The sequence below is a fragment of the Varroa jacobsoni genome, unplaced genomic scaffold, assembly GCF_002532875.2.
Source record: "Varroa jacobsoni isolate VJ856 unplaced genomic scaffold, vjacob_1.0 scaffold_675, whole genome shotgun sequence".
Taxonomy (NCBI): Eukaryota; Metazoa; Arthropoda; class Arachnida; order Mesostigmata; family Varroidae; genus Varroa; species Varroa jacobsoni.
This window is the reverse complement of record NW_019213577.1, coordinates 150,000-166,620: the sequence shown is the minus strand read 5'-3', so window position 1 is coordinate 166,620 and position 16,621 is coordinate 150,000. Positions and strand designations below refer to the sequence as shown.

General features: G+C 39.2%; 1 protein-coding gene and 2 long non-coding RNA genes across 7 annotated transcripts in view; 2 read left to right on the top strand and 1 right to left on the bottom strand.

Annotated features, from left to right (window-relative positions):
* Window positions 1-5,207: 5,207 nt before the first annotated feature.
* LOC111262568 (uncharacterized) lies at window positions 5,208-15,694 on the bottom strand. Of its 5 annotated transcripts, none has more exons than XR_002681697.2 (5): window positions 15,598-15,694; window positions 6,241-6,454; window positions 5,881-6,084; window positions 5,713-5,771; window positions 5,208-5,524 (listed from the first exon to the last, which is right to left on the bottom strand). It is a non-coding gene; the product is annotated as an uncharacterized LOC111262568 (long non-coding RNA). The 5 variants fall into 5 exon arrangements; XR_002681700.1 differs by lacking the exon at window positions 15,598-15,694 and adding an exon at window positions 11,284-11,342; XR_002681701.2 differs by lacking the exon at window positions 15,598-15,694 and adding an exon at window positions 7,526-7,608.
* Window positions 6,879-10,684, top strand: LOC111262569 (uncharacterized). Its single transcript, XR_002681703.2, has 4 exons — window positions 6,879-7,256; window positions 7,834-7,951; window positions 8,312-8,374; window positions 10,466-10,684. It is a non-coding gene; the product is annotated as an uncharacterized LOC111262569 (long non-coding RNA).
* Window positions 15,689-16,621, top strand: part of LOC111262566 (aminopeptidase NAALADL1) — a 74,375-nt gene continuing 73,442 nt past the window's right edge. The window contains exon 1 of the mRNA XM_022836893.2: window positions 15,689-15,766. The gene's annotated coding sequence lies outside the window, so the exon portion shown is untranslated. The remainder of the gene's footprint in view (window positions 15,767-16,621) is intronic.

Below are 16,621 nucleotides of genomic sequence, written 5' to 3'. Positions count from 1 at the left end.
TATAGATACTTTTTTGAGGAAGTGCAATATACAATATATATACAGTTGACTTATGTAATACATTCCTTCGTTGTGTTATAGGACAAGAGAAACATCTACACGTATAGAATAAAGTATTTCGATGTTTTGATAAACACATTTTTATCATTTTAGAGTAAGTGGCTTTCCGAGGACATTTCAGAAAATGTATCTAGATTTTGTCCGAAGCGTGAACATTAGGAGAAATACATAGGACTCGCCCCGTTTTAAAATCTTGCATAGTCACGATATGTGTACTACTTTGCTCAAGCAATAGGTTCTGTCTACTGGTACCTAGGGTCTGTTATTATATATTATTATTATATTGAGCCTATTTTTGTTTCGTTATAGGCTCCATGCGAAATCTCGACGTAACAACAGCGACCCCTGCTTTTGACTGATTTCCATTTAAACTGAAATACGCGTAGTGCTTCTTTGATTGCTAATATAATTAGTGGGTATCTTATTACAAAAAAAGAAACGATTTAAATTGGGTCTCGATATTTTTGCGTGTTCGTTGAGATTTATTGTTTCTACGTGCCATTTTGCTATCTCTTCAGTCCTTGTGTACGTTGTTACGGCAATGAATATACAGGATAGTGCAAAATTTTCAAGTAAAGTATTCAAGTAAAAAGTTCAAGTAAAAAATTGCGCAGCAGTATGAGGTTTTCTACTTTATTTGCAAATCAAAACTATTGGCAATGCGACTAAAAATTCGAAGTAAAAAACTGACTATCTGGTACCTTATTTTTTTTTTCAGATTTCAGTACGGGTACCCAATAATTATACATGCAAATATTTTAATGTCATGCATTGTATCATAAGTAGTCAGTAGTTTTTTTGTTTTATTGTGTTATGATTAAATTAACGACAATATACGAATGGTGTGACACTCATTTGGCTAACACAGAGGATTTTTTTGTATATTTACTGTATTAATGAATCTTATAGTGGTGACATTTTGTATAACAACAGTTCCACCGATTTCAATGGCCGCTAAATGCGCTAATAGGAAGGATTTCTTTCGTGATATAGTAGAAAGCTAGTTTGTTGGAGCACAATTGTACTGACTGACGTTGTATTTTTCTAGCTTTCTGGGCATAAAAGGACCATAGGTGAGCTGTTACCGATAGTTGAATTTCGATTCGCCGGGCTGTTGTAATATCCAACGGCAAGCCAGACTGCAAATACGGCTCTCTCTCAAATAGGCCCGCAGCCAATCAGGCTTGTTGGTTGTTGACATACTTTTTTTTTTTAATCAAAGCAGGACAATCAGCCTTAAGTAGGTATCTTTTTTTGGCGAAATAGAAGGCTTTCTTTACGCAACCCAACGAAAGCATATTAAGTGTCAACAATAATGTCAATATGTAATTTGGAGTATAAAATTATATTGCTACGATTCCATTTTTGTTCCGAATATTCCACAATAAAAAAACTTGGAATGTACTTCATTTCTTCTTTTTTTTTTTTTATCTCCTAAACACGCCAGAGCTCTTTCTACGAAGATGATATTGGATCCTAAAAAAAAGCGAAACTTATTTACTCAATGCCGACGTTTGACGCCCACGCACCCCTAGGTATAAACTGCTATTGATCTATCCATTATTTCGATAGTGAATTGTTTAAATAACAAAAGAGTGATTTCATTATTTTACGCATCTGTCTATATGGAGCGGATTCAAATAGGTCTAAACGGAGACTCGTTTAAAAAATAAGGCCGGTTCGATACGTTTGATTGATTGATTGATCGATCTATAGTATTTAATTTAAGTGCTGTGATTCTTCTTATTCACCCCAGTGCGAAGGTTTCGATAGGCGCGTTGACAGACGGAGTGGCTAGTGAGCTGTTCTACTCTAGCGGGTGACAGCACTCAACCACCGTCAACTTTTGTGGTTAGGAGCAGTTCTAAAATGGTTAAGCACTTTAGTATCACTTAAACATAGTAGTAATCAGTCGGTGAATGTGCGTTGGAGCCCACTCCATATTATTACATCATATAATTGAATCATATAAAGGGAACAACCGTTATTTAGACTGTACCAATATTGCCAACGATAAGTGAGTTTTAAAACCAGCGGGTTCTGGCGGGTTTTGGAAGTGTTTGATGCACATACGCCAGCGGGATTGTCGGTGCCTAATGTGAGACTCACGAAGCCACTAAATTACCCCCCAAAAGGGGACATTTAGAATTTTTATGAGGTACTGACCTAAAATGTTATTCGTTATCATGTCTGAATCGGTATCATGAATGTATTCGGTATCATGTTTGAAATATTGCTTAGTAAAGGGTTATTTTTTTTTTTTTAATATACGTTGTGATTATGAAATGCTAACAAATGATACAGAATAAATAATGCCATTTAAACGTTAAAGGACAAAGCTTCGCTAAAAATAAACCATAGACCATTTGTAATATAGGTCGTTTTTGCCAGGAAAATTAGCTTGAGGCATATAATGAGCAGACGTCGATTGTAACGTCATATATTTCCTGTCCATTTCTCCAGATTCAGCTCAAGCGCCGCGCTGCATCGACGCTATTTCTCGAAATCGAAAGAACACCACAGTTTTTTTTGTTTGTGTATACGCCGAATGCCAATTACGTTCAGAAAATTCGTTGCAATGACAACAAGCACTTTGATGTGAAGTGTTTGCTGGTAAATTTCGTCTTGGTTCATGGTTTTAGCATGAGTTTGATAAGTTCGCGAAGTTTCCGCTAGGCGTCGTTAGCCGCTGGCAACATATGTGTATTATGCACTCCTGAAGCCGTCTAAAAAAGAGGAATTAAACACGTGATCCTCATAATTGCTCTATGGTAATGATTTTGCCTAATGACCAAAAGAAAATGTACGTCGGTTTGTGCTGATGGTTTATTTCAAACCCTTATGATGCGTATCGTTGCAACGTTTGAACGTTAAGTGAATAGCATCTCGATTTTACTACAATAATTTTTTAAAATTCTTTTATCTATGATCAATGTGTTGTAACAATCCATAAATATATGGAGTTGTGCTTTAATTTAATAGGTAATTATAAATAACTTGCTGTTTTTGTAAGCGAGCGCGGCGGGAAAGAGCATATGTTCTACAGATACAATGCTAAGCGCCAACAAAGGGATAAGCATAACAATAGTAATGGATATTTACCATAAAATAATTTCAAAGAAACTAAGCAGAAATTACATTTGTTTGTACCTCTCAACATCGAACAGCAGGCGGGACACGGAGAAATCCCTGACATTTTTTCCCTTCTACTCTTATTCACTGCCGGGGTCTTTTGTTCTCATTTATCTATCGACTGTGGTAAGCGTTGCTCTGCATTACGATGACACGTGTAAGTGGATAATGCACTCAGAAACCTCATTTACTGACTACCGAAAAAGTAACATCTTCAGCTGGTTTTGCGCGTTTATGATTTCATCGTCTCCCTAATTCGATTACGACCTAACCGCGTCACATCTGAAGCCGTCATATCCAGTCTAGCCTACTTTTGTGTCGGTGTTGTATTGATGTAACCGTTATTCAGCTGCGAAGGTCATACTACTTCCGTCTGGCTTAACCTATGCGGCCAGTAATAAGCCTTAGAAGATGAAAGCGAACCGTCTGTTCTGCAATTTCGATGCAGTCCACGTAGCCTTGCACAGTGAACGCGTGGGCCCGCCTGATGAGGATCATGAGTGCAGAACCTTACCGTCGCCAGATATTGGTCCGATGCCATTCCGACGAGTCCAGCAACCCTTGCCGTTGATCCTCGCAAAAGACCACCCGTACCTGGCAAAGACGACGAAATACTTTGTCGGAAAGGGATGTAATGGAGAACAGAAGCTACAGTCGGATATTATCCTAAAACCAGTAGCAAATATGGGTCGGCTGAACTAGTTCAATACCAACATGTCTTGTTCATTTAGAGTACATACCTGACTCTTGAAATAGGTCCAACTATGATTATTATAAACAAAGGGCCGAGTGCTGATACGGCATTAAGGGCTATATTTTTATGTATAAGCAGCTACCGATAAATGTGCTATCTGTCTGTTTGTTGCACTTATAGAACTCACAGCATGCATCTCAAATACTTTGAAGGGAATCATCGTTTATAATAGATGTGAATTGAGATTGAATCGATTAATCGTTGAAACTTCGCCACACCGACAAAGTGAGGCTTACGAAATTAGGCGTTAATCTTCTAGGATGGCCCGTTTTCGAAAGATTATCGTATTCTGGGCAACCGATAATCGATATCAGGTCCAAAAGAATACATTTTGCTTTGAGCATCTATTCTAAACAATATCATAGGTTTTGAAGAGCGAAAGCTGACATACTGATGTAATATTTAAGTAAACCAATTACAAATATGACAAATTGCTTTCGACAACGTTTCTGCAAGGTATTTTGCTTATGCCGTAATTTAAGCCCTAGGAAAAGCATGAATACATCCAGGTTTAGTGAAGCAGAATCAATTTTTATACCTCGTAGACACTTGCTCTAATGTGAATGCAATGACTTTATATCTACTTATGTATATACCGAATAACTGAGAAGAACAATATTAAAAAAAGGTAGAAAATATGTTAAATAGAAAAAACTACTCTATCACCTTAAATCACACAACCCAATTTATCGCCTACGTTCGCAACGTAGGTACGTCACCTTAAACTAGCTTTAAACAACAGATTGGAAGGTGGCAAAAGCAAAAAAACAACGACCCTACAGTTAAGAAACATGGAACAGATTACTAACTTCTAGGAAAGGGCACTTTAGTAGCCCATATACTAAGAAAGCAGTAAATAATGGAGATAAATAAAGCCATTATTTGGTTTTCCTCGTAATAGAGGAAAACCGTTCAAAATGCAGTCGCTATGTGGGCAAGCTAATACATCACTCGGGTATAGATTTAAAACGGTACAGTCGATGTGACGTGGCTACGCTTATACCATGATTGTTTTGTGACATCGACTTCAAACTTTTCGAGGACCATTTTCTATCGAAAAATTACTAATGTATTTTTAATGAAATCGTTTAATTGAAAACCGTGCTAAGAATAGAACCAAGACTGAGGTAATCCGTTTGCGCAGCACTAATGATGTTACCTACTGGCATGATACATACCGCGTAGTTCAAGTTTGAATATTAAAGTCGTATGATTCTGCTGACGTGGTTATATACAGTGTAAAAAAATAAAAACAAAGGTATTGTGACACTTTGAATCAAATCATTTGACAACAGGGAGACTTAGCTTTATTCTCTTATAGAAAAGAAATGATTCTAATAAAAAGCGGATTTATTGAAAACTATCCAATAGTTAATTAACTTTTTTCTCAAGTAATCGGCACTACACTGCAGTCAGCCACGTCGAATAGTTGTTGCTAATGAAACCTTGTACCTCCAACCATCTTATACTTCGAGCAGTGACGGCTGTGCAGGCAGTGTACTGGTCTCAAGTCTCCAAGCAACATTGATTATTGTAAGTTCACACTGGCGAGCAGTTTCGTTACTTCGTGCGGGACGCCTAGAAATTAATTAGGGACGAAGGTGATCTCACATACGAGATATTTGCAAATGTGTTACCCTGTTGTAGTACTCGAACACTAAACGACTATTCGTAGGAACGTCTTAATATGGACCTCAATATAACTGTATTGAAGTTCGGAGAAGAACAAATTCATTTGTTGTTTTTGCTGGATGAGAAAAGATTACCTGCGCCGTTCTTGTACGATTTTTTCGATCACGCAATAGCTGTCCTTTTTTCCTTTTCTCTGAAAAAGCCATATTTAGGAACGTTATGCAGCGCGAAAGCAGGACTTGAATTAACTATAATAGATCTAAATGAACGAAAATAGTGTAAACACGTACTTATATACGTACGTATAGTGAAGAGTGTGTCCTACTGAGCTGACTTTCAACTGCCTTTGTACCGCTGATCTGTCGTCACTTGAAAGCAGTACGCTCTGAACCTTTGCTGGCACCTAACAGCTATACCGAATATGAACAAGATGCAATTTGCGATGAAGAAGCCCCGTGGCTCATTTATTCGGTCAGTCAGTTATGGACGCTTACTGCGAAAACAGGCTAGATACACTGACAAATTAATTAAAAGCTTGCACTTATCTAGCAGGTATTGGATTTTCATACAAATTAGAATCTTCATTATGTAACGGTGTATTCATATTGGCCGGCTATCGAATCTCTCCGGCAGCGCGAATTGCCAAGCATTATGTGCCTTACCTTTGCCTGGGTGTTGGCTATAGGACCAACTACTATTGGAGCTTTCCATTGCAAACCCCGCTCAGGAAAAAACAGCACGGAGTACGGGTTACAGATCTGTATTGCGCAGGCTCACTTTCGCCCCAGAGAAGATCTACGCCTTGCGATCCCGCTAGATTTGACCGACTCGTATTCGGCCGATAGTGACTTAATTTTGTCCTTAGCATCAAACCACCTATAAAGGGGAACGAATACACAAATTGAATAGACCTATTTTTCTTTTTCAACCTAAACAATTGTTTCGAGTTCTATGCTCGATACTGGCGATAGGCATTGCTTCACAGGGCTGTCTCTACTTAATATGAAGTGTGCCTAAGCCTCTGTTTGAACCTAGACCACCTCAAGTTTTCACTGCACATCATGGGCCTACCCCTTTCGACGACCTGACAAAATATACCTGGCCTGAAACGACTATGTTCGATATTGTTTTTCTTTCTTTCTTCAATATATACCAATGCGAAAAAGGCGAAGCTGAATGCGAATAGACAAAACTAACGTCCGATCATATGGTCTCACGTGATCGACAAGAAGCTGTCTGACAGATGTTGGCATTGGTTGCGCGCACGAGTCTGTCGTTAAGCGCACACTTTGCCTGTAATTAGCTTCTACCCTGCCATTTTGATGAGCGACCGACCCCTCAATCCATTACCTCTCGACTTTTTTTGTCTATCTATTTGGTTCAGGCTGAGACTTTTCGAATGCAGAAAAGAAATTGCTTTTAAAAGGGGTTTCTTTTTAATACTACCACAAAAATGCTACTAAGCAAAATTGCGTGTTGCAGTGTGACATAACGAAGGGGTTAATTTTTTTATTTTTCGAACTATGAGAGTATTATATTGAATGTACTGATTACTAACTGGCCGACATCCTCAACAATCATAAAAAGGGTATAAATTTCATCGGAACAAAACCCGTTCATATGACAAGTGGGATCGACTGGCAAAAATTAATTTGCAAATCTACGTGCGTATCGTAATGTAAGTACTGGTCAAGGTACAATAATTAAGGTAATTAAACGTATATTATTAATAATATAGGAAAATTTACGTGACGATTTCAAGCATGAATCGTTGATTATACAGCCAAATACTGGCTCTAAACAGATTATAAAACACTGAGAAGTTTTGCTGTATAGCTTATGCAACGGGAATATGGCCTAGTTACCATTGGATCAAGTAAGTTTCATTAACTGAGCAATCGGTGAGATAGTGATCTGCTCTCGAATGTTACAATCTTGTCCACTCACCGAAGCTTGCATCGCTAAGGAAGATGCAGTCCTAACTTGCAATAACTTATTTGCTGTTTCGGCCAGAGCTGCTCGTTCATTGTCGCTTTTAGATTAGCGATCTGTCAAAGTGAATATCCACACAAAATAAATATTTACGTTTTTGTTGGTGAAACTACGATTGGATAAAGTCAGTTAGCAAAAGTGGTATAGACGATGAGGAAGCTAGGTTAGTATGTGGATCGACGGTTCTTCGTTTTTGTTGCTGATGGAAAGTTGCAAAAAAAGCATTCTAGGCTTTCTAAAGCAGATCCTTCTGCGCATTTCAGTGACGTGTCAACTTCTGTGGGATGCTGAATGCTGCGCTCATGAATAGAGCTTGCAGCTGCTCTGAACAATCGGCAAACTTGTGGATATACTCAGGGTTTATTCGCACCAACTGAAAAGGTATAAAGGTCAAAATCTACTTGACAAATTAATCGATTAATTTATGTTATTCGAATTGCTGGAAGTCAAGTCCACCGTTATCGACGAGTGAACCTGGCATAGACCAAAAACTACATCAATCTGCTCCATTTATGATGTTTCCTTCATTGTTCTCCTATGAAGCCTGTCTATTGTTGTATTCGGACTAGAAACGACCATTAGATATTAAGAAAAAATAATTTTAAAAAAAAGCATGTTTTAGTTCACTATTGGAATTTACCATGGGTCAAGTTTGTTTTGTTCTTAATTTACCTCACTCTCTTCGCAACTTAACCTTTAGGTTTGGACAATTAATTAATTGCATCTTATGTGCCACTTCAGATTGTCTCTGCTATGAGCTTCTCGTTACTCACTACGGCTTGCGTCACCCACAAATAAACTTAGGTATGGCACCGTTAGGAGGAGACAGGTTGGCCTTCAGCTACTACGTTCTCCACCATTCGTCATCTTCGCGTTAATACTCAAACCCTTTTCGAAGGGCTGTACTAGCGATAAAGGAATATACCCAGGGAAGCGAATCACCAAAAACCTGTATAACATCAATTGAATTATACTTCGAATACTGATACCGTCCAGCAATCATGTAGCATATATTTCCAAAAAACCTGCCCAGGATATGGAGCGAGTAAAATTAGCGGGGGTTATTCTCGTCAATAACAATCTTAATCGAGTGAATTATAAAAGATCAGCCGGTACACTTTTGGACTCGATCTGTTTGTTGTGTTATTAAAGAACACGGTTTTAAAAATACGTAATCGGCAGTAATTTTTTATGCACCTGGCCGCTGGTCCATGTCGCGGTACAGCCTCTGCCGCCTGGTGCCATATATCAAATATCGAGCACAAACCCTGAAGATCTTTTGGCCAACTATAAGTCAGCCCTATAATGTGCTGATATCGCAACCCATTTACAACCTGTATCTGGTACTCGGCACTATCGAAATTGTAGTTTATGTATCCTTCTGACGGCTAGTTGAATTGGTGAGTACCTACGTACTCTTGGTAAGAAGGAATAGCCGTCAACCTAACCCTAAACACATCAATCAAGTACGAATGGTATAGCTACCGAGTGAAATACTTTGATATTGCTTATAATTTTTTGGCTGATTTTGAATGATCAGTCTCACTAAGCCTGACGTCGCTACGAATAATTTCTCGATCGTTTCGTAGATTTCTTACATAATCAGAGAGAAACAATGATGCGTTAAAAAATTAGGTAATAATGAATGCTAACGAGGCGTGTTCCGCGATAGATAGATGGTACAACAGAAAAGAGACCAGTATGGAGGAGTATGAATTATGCTTGAAGATCGTGTTGACTTCTGATACTACGAGACAGTTTCTTATAATAACGCTATACCCTGTGCAATCGTTAGAAGGTTGACTCAGAGCTGGTTATAATCGTATAGCTGTTGATGATCTTGTGGCTGTAAAGAAAACGTAACTTTACTAGTATTTTTTTACTTACTAACGCCATTTCAGTGAAAAAAAAAAAAAATTATATATATATATATATATATATATATATATATATATCTACATGCGATTACTGAGATTGTTAAGCAATGCATGACAGAAACGAACAGTTCTATCAAATCGTCTTATCGTAAGTTCAGAGAACTCAAAAAACACGCACCCCTTCCTAGATAGATATGTTATTTTAAAGTGAAAAATTGACGAGAGGAGTAATTTACCATCCGAATATTTTGATTTGTATGCGCGACTTTTTCTCTAAACTCAAACTAAGCTTTTGCATAGGTAGATACGTACCGTTACATGCATTAACTAGTACGAATACATGATAATCTGACGGAGACATATATGTAGGCGCCGCTGGATAATTATTTCAGATCGATAGTGCTATCTAAAGCATTCCTATGTGTTTATGTCCACACAAGAGGATGTTGGCCGCTTCATCGTTAGTCCCGTTAGTTATCTTTCTTGTTTCCTTTTATAATATAGAACTTCCATTTTCGGCCGTCTGAGTTAACATGGCCAACTGAACGCCAAGGTAACTAGTGCGTATTGATTATACAATGAAATGTGTGGGCAAAGATGAGCTCGTAATAAAGAGCTCATAAATACACCGCAGCCAGCTCGTACATATAAAACAAATGAGCAGCCGGTGACTGACGTGGCAGATATCCGTGTCTCGAGAGAGAAGTCACGTAATTATAGCGATTAGAACAGAAAAGACGAACCACTCCGGTTCGATCGATGATATGCGTAGCGCGCAAGCCCTCGGTACTCAAACACATATTGGGCAAGAATGAGTATAGAGTAATGACATCAGTGATGAGAATTTTATGTAGATGGAAATTTTTTCTTCCTAAGTATGCATGTCTTCGTTCAGTTGACACGTATTGTTGATACAATCATACTTCACACTAACTTGGGATATACTTCACTTATTAGGTCTCTATAATTATCCTTCTATAAAAATTAAATCATGTTAATTTTGTTTTGTCATCAACAGGGTACTAACAGCCATCGGAAAACAAAGGCTATCGAATAGATATTCTCGTTGTGTATTGCGCATCTTCAATAAATCGACCGAACAACTTCATTCTGTTGAGTCCATCGTTTTTCAACACCATAGAAGTGCACAAACCTAATGTAATGTAAAATTTTAATTTCGTTGATATGCCTGTTACAAATCGGCCTAACTCAAAAGAAATAAACATTGAAATAGGCTCTAAAATTTTGCCTCTCTTGTGCTCGGCTCCAATTTAGTAATTATGTGTGTTTCCTTCACTATACAGAGTCCACCCTCATAAATCAATACGTACCTAGACATCTCTACAATAACTGAGGTGAATGAAAAAAACATCCATAAAAATAAACTAGAAAAAAGATGCCTATAGAAACAATTAGATGTATATGACACATGGTTCGTCACCGATTAGACGATATCAGCAGGCTTTTCTACGCTTCATTCTCGTGGCATTCTGCGCTAAAACCTCCCATCAACGTACCATTCCCCCATCATTATCTTGGGATGATTTAATCCCAGTATCATCTGCACCTCTTTTGCACTACTATCCACAACTCTTTGTATGTTGTTTTTCATCAATAGGACGGCAGAACATACAACGGGACAGCCTAACCTAACCCGGAATAACCTAAAGCTGGATTGACAGCAAACGTATCACAGGCCCACGCGGACTACCTGGACAACTTTTTTTTTTATCAGCTTTTACCGGCTAGACGGACGATCGACCCGGGAGCTACAACCGTCCTAGGCTTACAGTTTTAGTTGCCGGCGAGATGTCTTTCAGTTTGTCCAGATCATACCTTTCGGTTGTGGCCTGACACGCCCTTTGCTCGCCGACCCGACCGTTCCTGTCGGTGCAACTAAGAAAAGCGTAATCATTAGGACATCAACATGAGCTATCATTGGACACATCCTACTTTTTAGCCTATACGTGCTACCTATTTATAAGCTGCTATCACCACGAGCCTGCACAGAACACCGACGTATTTTGCGCACTGCACCAAATCGAACTCAACGGAACAACGCTTGCTCGGACTTCCCAGGTACACACAGCAACCGTAAACATTACGAGAGCGATTCAGTATTTTGCGTGGAGGTAGCTTCGGATGGACACTGTTTTTTATGACGATTACATGGATACGTGAAACGCATGTGTGTGAGAAAGTTGTATGAAGTGTGTCCTACCAGTCCGCTGGGTATCAGTGCTGTGGTCATGAAGAAGATCAGCAAAAAGAACTGCCAGGTGTCAAATTCGTATTCGTTGGAATGAAAGGACTGCTCTTCATGCCTCTTGCTTTCCATCAGTTAGAAAAGGATAATTTTTAGTGGGACGTGGTTCTTCACAATGCTCCTCGTCATCTTGTCATTTGTCCCATTACTGAAAGGAATCCCAAAGCCCGGTGTCGGACGCTCCGCACTGCTATAACGACTCTCATCTCTCAACAGAGACGTGGCTCTTTTTTTAGCTATTCATCATCACAAGCCAACATTTTTTTACCTTTCATCTACGTAACTGGAAATGTATAAAACGGCCCCTATGTTTTACGCCTCAATCGCTTTCTCTGTATTTACTACGAAAATCTGACTCGACCCTTTCTCAGCACTTTATTACCATTAAATTCTTAACCTTGAATCAATGACTAAACTGCAAATTTATTCAATCATTCCATTTGAAAATGTATGCAATCTCATTCGTTTGTGATTTCAGGTCTGTGATTAATATTAGTAATGCTTCTACTAAATACTTTATTCGGTAATTTACAAATTGGAAGGGGAGAGCGAAAATGCATTCATCACTAAATGAATGGATCGTTCGCTAGAGAGCAGACGAAAAAGTGTTGTATAATGTTTCGGCTTAAGAAGGACGGAACGTTATTTTGAAGGAAGAACCTATTGGTCAGAAAAACGCTGACATTTGTCGACAACGACAGTGGAGGGTTGCTTTCACGGTTTGGCTACAATGACTGAATATTATTTTTCTACCGTTATTCTTTATTATTGGTACTATGATTGATTTATCGGCTTCAGTAAAACGCAGGTGGTCCAAGATTTGTTAATAAAGTACCTGCCGGTTATTTGTATTTTAAAAAAGTAGCCTTCTTTTCCCCCATAAAAACATCGTAATTAACACCAAGCGATTTCTCTGATAGAAATTTCAGAGTTGTTGTATTAAATGAACAAGACATAGGAATATTTATTAGCAACGGTTATGGGAATATAGTTTTCTGTCTTCAAATTTAAGAGTGATTACGATGCGTACTTTATGCAAATGTTAACAATTAGAGGGCATTATTGAACACTCATTTATACAGTGACACAATCGGACAAAACAATTATCTGTGTAGTTCCCTCACTTATAATAGTAGGCTATTACAAAGCCTCGTAGAGTATCGTTAAGCCCTCATAGTTAACTAATAGATCTCGTCCAGGATTGGAGGGAGTTTAATAAAATATTAAGTAAGTGATGATCTTAATAGCTACTGGAATAGTTACTGAGATAGGTGATATATTCAACGTGGTGGAAATCAGTCTTTCTATATTCCAACGTCATCTACGTTCCTAATGTAAGATTGAATTTAAAAAATTAGAACATGAAATCAACTAGTGTAACCCTAGTATAATCAGAGTCGAACGTTGCGTCAACTAAATAGTGTTGCATAATGCCTTTACTTCCTGTTCAAAGTATTTTTCTTTTGATATAGGGGGCAAATTTGCACCTGGCAGTTGTCTGGCTGATCAGAGAGCACGTCCGTATAGGTGTACTGTACAAATACTGTGTCGTGCGATATATTTCGATCAACTGTACACCTGAAATACGCCCTAAATTATTCCCCTGACGTACCTGGATTGGGTTGGCTTAAAGCAAACATCGAATCAACGTGCGTAAATCGCAAGAAGACTAGTGTCAGATGGACCGACAGATACCTTCACACGACATATATACAAACATACATATATATAAGATAGCATGAGTTAGAGCTAGGATTACACACATCACGGCGCATGCGTTATGTTCAATCGCTGCCGTCATTTCCAATACCATCTTGGTGGTAACAAAAGTTCACTATCAGTACTTTAGAGAACGTGCGGCCAAAACGAGAAATGAGCTTTTTGTGTCCTGCTACGACAATAGTCTCGCTTCATAGATACGTGATCCTTCTGATGAGCTGAACACTAAGGGCAGGTGGCGAACTTTGAGACGTTTCGTTCAACTCGAGTCGTCAGACATCCTTATCCTGTCTTATCTCTGTATTCTGCTTTAGCGGTAAGCAGTCTATGCCAGACTGGCGATCGGTAAGTCTATCCACTGGGGCGCACTCTATGAGACCCTACACTAGTGTACACGAAGCTTTCACTTCCTTTTTCGTACCGACTCCTTAGCCCGCATCAGCCCGTTGAAATGTACGGCCCTCCTGGGAGCTTCCTGCGCATCTAGTGGACGACTAATGCACGTGGTGCTCACTGCCCACTGCTGACTGTTTTTCGCACTAGCCTCAAGCGGCCTGGACATGGCGAAGCAGCGGGTGACGCGTGCCAGCAGATATTGCGACTACCAGCAAAAAATCTCTGAGAACGAACTTCAAAGTGGCCGTAATGCTCACACAGTTGGCTTGCGGAACTGCCAGCTACCAAAGTAACTTTTACAGTGCGGTGACCAAGCTAACTTCCGTGCCACCCACACACATGCATTATAATGAGACTGATGTAGGTATTGCTGTTGCCCAAGCAGTAGTAGTCAAATCTAACAGTAACTTCGGTTTTACGTTTCAGACCCGTTCTCAATGCCGAAGTGTAGAGCTTAAATTGGAATGAGTGCTATTGAGCTGAGAATTGAACAATTTCGACTAAAATTTGATATTTACTTTTAGAACAAGCATCACTGGTGGAAGATAAGTTGTTTGTTATTTCTGTGCAAATTTATGCCAGGAAATGGAAGAGTCCTGGAATAGCTTGGCCACGGGGGCATGTGATCTAAGAAGCCACATAAGAATGATCTAAACGTAGATAACTAACAACAAATATTGCGATCATATTATTTTTATTCAACCCCACATTCTAGATCAACACATATTGTTTAATTGATTTAATAAACCGTCAAGTTACTTACCCTGCCTGTAGCGACTGTGCAATTACTAGTAAATTAGATTATCATCGTGTTCAGTATGTTAGTCTTATCTGATTTTCGATCTGTTATTAAAGCCATATATTTGTTTCACACCATCGAACCGTGTATTACCATACCATATGTAAATAAAAATAGTGCACATTAAATTTAGCAATATACTATATGACCGTCGAGCCGCCGTTTTGATGACCATGCGCACTTCGCAAACATCACCAACACAGAACTCTATTGATACTAGATAACAGTAAAATTTAGCCATATGCCAAATCCGTATCACATCTACGTATGTAGTTTACATACATATGCGCTTTTTGAACGGTAAAGTGAACGGTAAACGGTTCTATTTAGCAAAAGTGTTGTATAAATCCTATAATAACAAAATTTTCTCTACAGTGTGCTGCGCGTACGCGTGTAGAAAGTCAAGTGTATTTTCAATACAACAATTTAATGGAAGTTTGTTAAATAAAAAAAAAAATAATAATAAATCGATCAAAATACGTCAAAATACGAAAAAAATTCGAAATTCCTCGCTCTGCCAAGCTAGTACACATCAATGAGCCGTTTTTCGGTGATGTCTAAATCTCTAACATTCTACTTATCAAGCGCAAAGCTCATCTGGCGATATTACTAAAACAAAATGAACATCATAAGATAACTGTTCTAATTACCCACAGAAGTAGTGTTTATAATTTGTATAGTACATGTGTGTTATACACACAAGGCGTGCACTGCGCAAAGCCTGGTGAGCCTAACATATAATCAAGCCCAATTTGACAATTCATTCCGCTTAGCTCTAACTACTTTCAATTCAGACCCAGTTTAGTCTAAGTTCAGATACGCTAGCCAATACATGAATCAATGTACATTGAATCAAGTGGTTGTTAGGTTCGAATAACGCGCACCGTTGACCTAATTTGTGTGTGTATCTACGCCACTGTATGACTAAGCCAGTGAAATTATGTACGCGTTGAAAGCAAGATGTTCTTACCTGTCGTTGATCGTCACTCGAAATCCCGTGGGGAGCAGCTGTTACTAACCCAGCTGAACGACGGATCCTCAAATCACTAGCACTGGCCGTCGCGGTAAATAGCTGACGTGGCGGCCATATTTAAGAAGCAGCTGCTCGGCCTACAACTTGTCACGAGCGCATTTCAGAGGTAGGTACCAATCCTCACGACTTATTTTGCTGCCACCTACCTTTCTACTGACGTTTCCTTCATATCCTTCGAAGCGCACTGTTTTAAGCTAAAAAAATCAAGACAAATTGATTCCCTTGTGGCGCTCTTCATCATTACCAGCAGCCCGACCATAGCGACTGCTTCGATCTGCGCAAGAAGACGATACGGTGCTGACCCAGTAGTACTTTGTAACCATAACAATTCCCTCTATACTCGCCGTGCTTTACACGTCTTATATTGCGATCGTAGCTAACGATGAAGGTTTACATTTCGTTGACAACCGTCTAACGGTTATTCCCCGGCGAACAAAAGGCTAATTTTTCTTTGCAACATGGGACCTTTGAGAAAGTATTGCGCTTATAGTTAGGCGAGGACATGGATTTTGGCGACTTCAACGGCACCTCTGCAAACTCATGCTGTTGTACGTGTGTTCTGTGACTGATAAAAGTAAATCACAGTTTTACCTTGTTTGGTGTCCAACCGTGCATCACATCGAGTGGTAAACACTGTAGTTGCTATCTCGGTCACCGCGGTTGGTTTCTGTAGCGTTTGCTAACAATATTCTAGTGCGTCCACGAGTCACTCTCCCGCAATTTTTGTCATTGCCAACCATCCCAGCTGGCCAGACTACCCCCCGTCCCCCCCGACGAAGCAGTGGCAGAAGGAACGATTGCGATCAGTACTGCGCCAGCCAACGCGGAATTTGTGTGTATGTATGTTTACGCTAACTGGACAAGCTAAGTTTATTTGATTCTACTCGACCTAGGGTAATAATGTCTCTGTCACCTCTCGTTTTCCTTTATTCTCTGTTGTCTTTTATCGTTTTCCGTTTAG